The following is a 7,377-nucleotide window of genomic DNA, read 5'->3' as shown; positions in this document are numbered from 1 at the left end:
ATGCATATATTTTCCTGCATATAAATTCTTCTCAAAAGGAATGTGTATATATACAAAACAAAAAACCTAGATGAAAACTTATAAGACTATTAATGTAATATTGACGATGTGGAGTTGTCTACATGATAATTCTAATCCCATACCCTGTTCAAAAATCTGACTTTCTCGGGGCGCCTGGGTGGCACAGCGGTTAAGCGTCTGCCTTCAGCTCAGGGCGTGATCCTGGTGTTCCGGGATCGAGCCCCACATCAGGCTCCTCTGCTATGAGCCTGCTTCTTCCTCTCCCACTCCCCCTGCTTGTGTTCCCTCTCTCGCTGGCTGTCTCTATCTCTGTCCAATAAATAAAATCTTAAAAAAAAAAATCTGACTTTCTCTTATCTATTTTTAAAGCATGCAAATAGATTCTGAAACAATATGAAACAAAATGCCTGCCTTGACAATATAGTATGCTTTTTTAGAGCTCAGCAAACTATTGCCTTCTTTTATAATCACCTAAGAAATACAGCGTATAACCAAAGTTATGAAATTCTCTGCCCCTTGAAGTCTGTGCCTTTGCCCTGACATCTGGGAATTCAATAAAAGATGAAAGGACTTCTGGCAAAGGCTTGAACACTAGTGCTGATCCCTTCACTTTGGCTTCAGAGCACTGTGCAGTTTAAGATAATAAAGACATCCTTTCGCATTTGATTGGCAATAATGTCAAAGATCCTTAGTGCTTGCATAGGAGGTATCATACATATACATGCACAGATAGATTAAATATAGAATTTACAATGCCAGAAACACTGTATCTTCTAAATATGGAGTTTATGATATTCATAATAATCAGTCACTACATTTATACTGCTAGTTGTCCTTTTTGTAATAATATTAACAATGTCTTATAATAAACAGAACGGTTGGTGTGACTAAAATATATGATTTGATAGAGAACAGTTCTAAATTAGGTGACTGGAAAACCTGAGCTCGACACTTTTGTTGACACATGAAAATTATTGATATTTTCATTACATAGTATATTAATGTTACATACTTACACCAGTAGGTGACAACTATCTGGAATATACCTTAACAAGTGTTTATAAGTTTCTAAAGTCACCATACATGCTGAATTTTAAAGAAAATTTCATGATATGATTGAAAACTTCAAGTTGAAAAAAATTAATGAAATTGAAGACATTTTTCAAAAATAAGGATTCATTATAATAATAGAAGCTCCTTTAGGGCACCAAGGTGGCTTAGTCAGGTTCAGTGTCCGATTCTTGATTTCTGCTCAGATCATGATCTCAGGGTCATGAGATCCATCCAGACCCGTGTCAGGCTTTGTGCTGAGCAGGGAGTCTGTTTGAGATTCTCTCTGCATCTTCCTCTGCCTCTCCCCACCTCCCTCTCTCTCTCTTTCTCAAATAAATAAATAAATCTTTTAATAATAATGATGATGATGATGATGATAGAAATTCCTAGTTTGGAAAATAATTCTGAAAGTGTATGCTGTCATAATTTAAGAGGGCGCAAAGTTTTTGGTTAAAAGAAATAAAAAATGTTTCTTTCCCCTTATCACCATCATCATTGATTAGATTTATCTAGTGTTTACTGTATGCCTAGTACAGTTAACCCTTGATCAACAGGGGTTTGAATAACATGCACTTAAAGGCAGTTTTTTTGATACAAAACAATACTATAAATGTATCTTCTCTTCACTACGATTTTCTTAGTAACATTTTATTTTTTCTAGCTTACTTTATTGTAAGACTACCGTACCCAATACATATGGAAAATATGAGTTAATTGATTGTTTACATTATTGGTAAGGCTTCTGGTCTGCAGTAGGTTATTACTAGTTAGGTTTTGGGGCCTCCAAAGTTATAGGGGATTTTCAATTACAGGGCCAGTCAAAGCCCCTAACCACTGTGATATTCGAGGATCGATTGTACTGTTTTACTTGCTTACATATCTTACATGGATTGTTTTTATTTAATTTCATAACATTTCCAATAACTACCTTAATTCACATGAAAATATTAATGCTTAAGGAGATTAAGTATCTGGCCCCATTTTACATGGCCAGTAATAGAGGAGGCTGAGATTCAACCTAGAATCTTGGATTTCTTCATAAAGCTTGAGTTTTTGACTACTTCATATTTACATGTTTACCCTAGCAGTCATCAAAATGCCACCTGGAGGATGTACTGATAAAATTCTGTTTAATGTTTTAACTGAACAAAATGGTGAAAATGAGTTAGTCTGCATAATGTAAGAAATGATGGATAATGTGGGACTGAAGTGTAGTGGTGCTTTGTGGGTGCTTTTAAGCCAGAAAGTTTCACAAATATTACACAACCAGAAATTAGGTTAAAACATTTCTTCTAAAATTGCAAATAAGCCCTTCCTCTCAAGGGTTAACAACATGAGGTTAGGTCTCTTAGATATTCACACATATGTCTGATAATTAGATTGCTTAACACTTAGGATAAATTGTGATTCTTATGGAATGAGAAAGTGTGTTTTTGGTTGGGGGGGAGGGCAAGAAGTGTTAATTGCACAGACTAGTTCAAGTGGGATGCCACCATGGGGGACTTTAATCAAATTAATGTAATATTCATATGCCCCACAATTCCTTCTACAGATTTAATATACAGTTTAAATATTACTACAGCAATACTCCACATCAAAATTTTTTCTCAACTTAATCACTAATTCATTTTGGTTTGACTATGTATAATATTTACATTTTTATAATTAAAAATAGTAAAAAATAATCCTTCAAATGTTATAGAAAAACATAAAATTAAAAATATTGACAGTATTTTTAATCCTTTATCATGAAATTGCAAAAATTCTTAGATTAGCTAAAGCCCTTATTTTTCATAAAAGGAACATACAAGATTGGATTACACAATTAACAGGACTAATTAAATTGCATTTGTATTTAGTGAGCACTTTTCAGTTTGGAAAAAAAGTTTCATAATTTTAATTTGCAGCCTTATTGCTTTTCTCCTAATCACAAATCTCCTGCAAAGAGTATTTAATTAGAGTCACTCTTTAAACCATTAAAATATAATTTTTGCCCTAATTTTTCCACTACTGAAGTTACCAGGTGCCCTAGTCTTCTCTCTATGACAACATTTTTCTTAACCTTTTCACATCATTTGGACATACTATTTACTGACTTCTCCTTGAAAACTGCTACCCCTTTCTTCCACAACAGTAACTGCTTTCCTCTTCTCGCTCATCGTGATCATCTCTTGCCACCTCCTCTTCTACCTGTCATTTAAGTAATGCCTGATTTTTTTTCTACACTCTTTCTTCCTAAATTCATATTGGTCCAAGGTTTAATTACTGTCAATATATGGGTAATTTCCAAATTTTTTCCCTCAACTTATATTTGTCCTGGGAGATAAAGATATCTACATCCAACCGCTTCGTCCATATTTCAACTAGATAACTTTATTGATTTATATATATTTACATAGTTATATATATAGTTATACAGATATATAGCTACATATAAATGAATAAAGTTATATCATTATATTAAAAATCTTCACTTTTTTCCAGCTCCTGGAAATCATTGCTGTTTTCTTTCTCTATCAATTTGCTATTTTGGATATTTCACATAAAAAAAAAGTCACACAACATGTGACTTTTCATATCTGGCTTCTTTCACGTAACATTATGTTTTTCAGGGTCACCTGTGTGGTTGAATGTACCAGAACATGATTCCTTTTAATAGATAAATAATGTCCTGTTTCACGGATTTAGTACCTTTTGTTTTTCTATTCATCAGTTGATAGATTGAGATGTTTTCCCTTTTCACATATTATGAATAATGCTATTATTAACATTCTTGTACAAATTTTGGTGTGTTTTTGCTTCTCTTGGGCATATATGTGGAGAGTAGAAGTGCTGAATCATATGGTAACACTATGTCTAATGTTTTGAGGGACAGCAAAACTAATTTATAAAGTAGCCTCACCATTATATATTCCCAGTGGCAATGTATGATGATTCCAATTTCTTCACAACTTCATTAATGCTTGTTACTGCCTGTCTTATCATATCCCTGCTGTGGGTGTGGTGTGGTCACTCACTGAGGTTTTAATTTGTGTATTGTAATGACTGATGATATTCAGCATCCTTTCATGTGCTTATTCTCCATTTGTATATCTTCTTTGGAGATATGTATGCTCAAAATCTTTGCTCATTTTTAAATTGTGTTATTTGTCTTTATATGGTTGAGTTACACAAGTCCTTTATATATTCTGGATATTAGACTCTTATCAGATATATAATTTTCAAATATTTTCTTTTTGGGGGAGGAGAGATGCTATTTATTTATGACAAATATTCTACATCTGTGATCCTCTGCAGTCAGAAGTTCCTTGAAATGGTGCCATGGACCTTGGCCGGTTGGAGGATGGAATCATCCTGCAAATGGCCCCACAGAGAGCATAACTTTTAAACTGGCTGTTCAACCTGCCTGTCACCTTGTCAACCTCCATCATGTTCATCTGTCTGGATGCATGGTCCGTGGCCTGGATGATATGGTTGTCGGCAGAGTATTTCCACCAAATGTACAGGTCCAAGAACTCGTGGGCATTGTTTTGCATGGAGCGCGAGTGCAGAACAATTTGCATATATTTTCTATTCTCTCTAATCTTTTATTTTTTTTTCTTAATTTCACTCACTAGACTCTTTAGTACTACGTTTAGTAGAAATGGCCTGAACAGGGGCTCCTGGGTGGCTCAGTAGGTTAAGCGCCAGACTCTTAATTTCAGCTCAGGTCATGATCTCAGGGTCTATGAGATCCAGCCTAGCCTTGCGCTCGGCACTCAGAGCAGAGTCCGCTTGAGATTTTTTCTCCTTCTGCCCTTGCCCCCACTGGCACTTGCTCTATAAATAAAAAAATAAAACAAACAAATAAATAAAAATGTTTTTTAAAAAAAGGAAGAAAGAAAAGCAAATTAAACTGAACAGATATTTTGTTTTTTTTCTTAATCTTTGCAGATGAAATCTTTCAGTCTTTTCTATTTAAGTACAATATTACCTATGAGATTTTCTTAGATATCCATTATTAGGTTGAGGAAGATCTCTGCTTTTCCTAGTTTGTTGAATATTTTTATCATGGAAGAGTGTTCTGTTTTCTGAAATATTTTGTCTGCTTCTATTGAAATGACATAGTAGCTTTTGTCTTTTATTCTATGATATAATACATCGGTTTTTGTATTTTGAACAGCTTACATTCCTGAGGTTATGATAGCACCTGGGTTATGAGATTTAGTCCTCTTTACGTTTTGGTGGGTTTAGTTTGCTGGTATATTGTTGAGTATCTTTTTGTTTATATTCATAAGTTATCCTGGCCCATAATTTTCTTTTCTTTTAGTACCTTGGTCAAATACTGCCATCAGGGTAATACCGACTGCATAAAAAGAGTTGGGAAATCTTTCCTTTGCCTCTTCTTTTTTGGGTAAGGAGTTCGGGAAAGATTGATGTTATTTTTTTCTTTAACTATTTTGTAGATTTCACTAATGAAGCCATTTAGTTCTGGGATTTGATTTGTGGGGTATTTTCTAAGTACTAACTTATTACTTTACTTCTTATAGTTTATTCAATTTTTCTATTACTTCTTAAATAATTTCCAGTAGATTGACCCTTTCGAGGATTTTGCCCTTTTCAGCTAGATCGTCTAATTTGTTATTATACAACTATTTATTATATTCCTTTTTGATCATTTTTTATTTCTGTAAGGCAGGTAGTATGTTCCCTCTTTCCCAGTTTTAGTAATTTGAGTTTGTTCTTTTATTTTGTTGGTCAATCTACCTATGGGCTGGTCAATTTTATCTTTTTAAGATTCAACCTTTGTTTTTTAAAATTTTCACTATTTTACTATTCTTTATTCCATTTATTTCTGCTCAAGTCTTTATTATTTCTTTCCTTTTGAGTTTAGTTTGCTTTTCTTTCTTTAATGTCCTAAGCATTACTGTATTGTGAATTGCCTGTTTAGTTATTTTTCTGAGCTACCTCTCTAAAGTCTGTATTGTTTTTCATGTGTGAAGACTGAGTCTGTGATGTGTAGCTTAGTGATAAACTAATGTTTAAACAGAAATTTATTCAAATCCCTGGAACCAGTAAGTCTCCAGTCTTTGCCAAGGGGGCCCTACGTGAACATTGTGGCATGCCTCCAACACTCAGCCAGTCAGTTTACAACTCTGCTTTAATCTACACTTTCTGCTAAAGTGTAGTCTCAAAGTTTGCCAATATTGAGATCTCAGGGCCTTTTTCAGATTCCACTGAGCATCTGCACAGTCCTACACATGCATATAGTCTAGAGTCCCAGGGAGTTTTTCAAAAACACCTATGGCATCTCATTCCCCAGCTGTTCCTTCTAAGTTTTTTGGTTTGTTCCAATCGATTATTATCCATCTCTTCAGATAATGGTGATATTAACTAATTAACTCTAACTATTTTCTCCTCCAGGGGAAAAGCCTGCTCACATCGGGGAAGCTCTGAGTCAGGTTAATGCTAAACAGCCTAACAATTTGCAATTTCTTGGAACAAACAGACAAATCAAATAGTGAGGAATCTCTAGGAATTGGACTCAAAAAGGAGCTTCAACAGCATTCTGCCCTCTCCAACTCTTCAGCCTTCTACATTTTATCATGATTGTGAGCTGTTGGTATTAGAGAATGCTCTGGAGCTGGAGACAGGGATGGAAATGAGGCAAGAAAAAATGTCATAAGCTCGTTGTTCTTACTAACTTTTAGCTATTTTTCTTAAAGAAATTCTCCCTAGATTTTTATAAGACTATGGCTAATTTCCAGATTTATAAAAAACTGAATTCTCACAATTTTTGTCAGTGTTCTCATTATTTTTATGAAGATATTTTATAGAAGACCTTACTCTGCCATTTTCACGTTTTTTGAAAGATTTTTTTATTTATTTGTGGGGGGGAAGGACAGAGGGAGAGAATCTCAAGCAGACACCCTGCTGAGCATGGAGCCTGATGCGGGGCTTGAACTCACAATCCTGAGATCATGACCTGAGCTGAAATCAAGAGTTGGACACATAACCAACTAAGTCACCCAAGCACCCCCATTTTCACCCTTTTTAACTGTTAAGATAAGTTAATATTGCTTTCTTAAGAAAATCTTTCCTGAGGCGCCTGGGTGGCTCAGTCGTTAACCCTCTGCCTTTGGCTGAGGGCATGATTCCAGGATCCTGGGATGGAGCCCCACATCAGGCTCCTCCGCTGGGAGCCTGCTTCTTCCTCCCCCACTCCCCCTACTTGTGTTCCCTCTCTCAGTGGCTATCTCTCTCTCTCTGTCAAATAAATAAATAAAATCTTTAAAAAAAAATCTTTCCTGCCCCTTGAGTCTA

At 35.0% G+C, this 7,377-nt stretch overlaps 1 pseudogene; it reads right to left on the bottom strand.

The window, feature by feature from the left end:
• Nucleotides 1-4,371: 4,371 nt before the first annotated feature.
• On the bottom strand, nt 4,372-4,610 carry LOC109489018 (annotated as a pseudogene).
• Nucleotides 4,611-7,377: the final 2,767 nt, after the last annotated feature.

Source organism: Ailuropoda melanoleuca, chromosome 7 (assembly GCF_002007445.2).
Source record: "Ailuropoda melanoleuca isolate Jingjing chromosome 7, ASM200744v2, whole genome shotgun sequence".
Lineage (NCBI taxonomy): Eukaryota > Metazoa > Chordata > Mammalia > Carnivora > Ursidae > Ailuropoda > Ailuropoda melanoleuca.
Note: the sequence above shows the minus strand (reverse complement) of the source record. Positions and strands in the feature narration are given on the sequence as shown.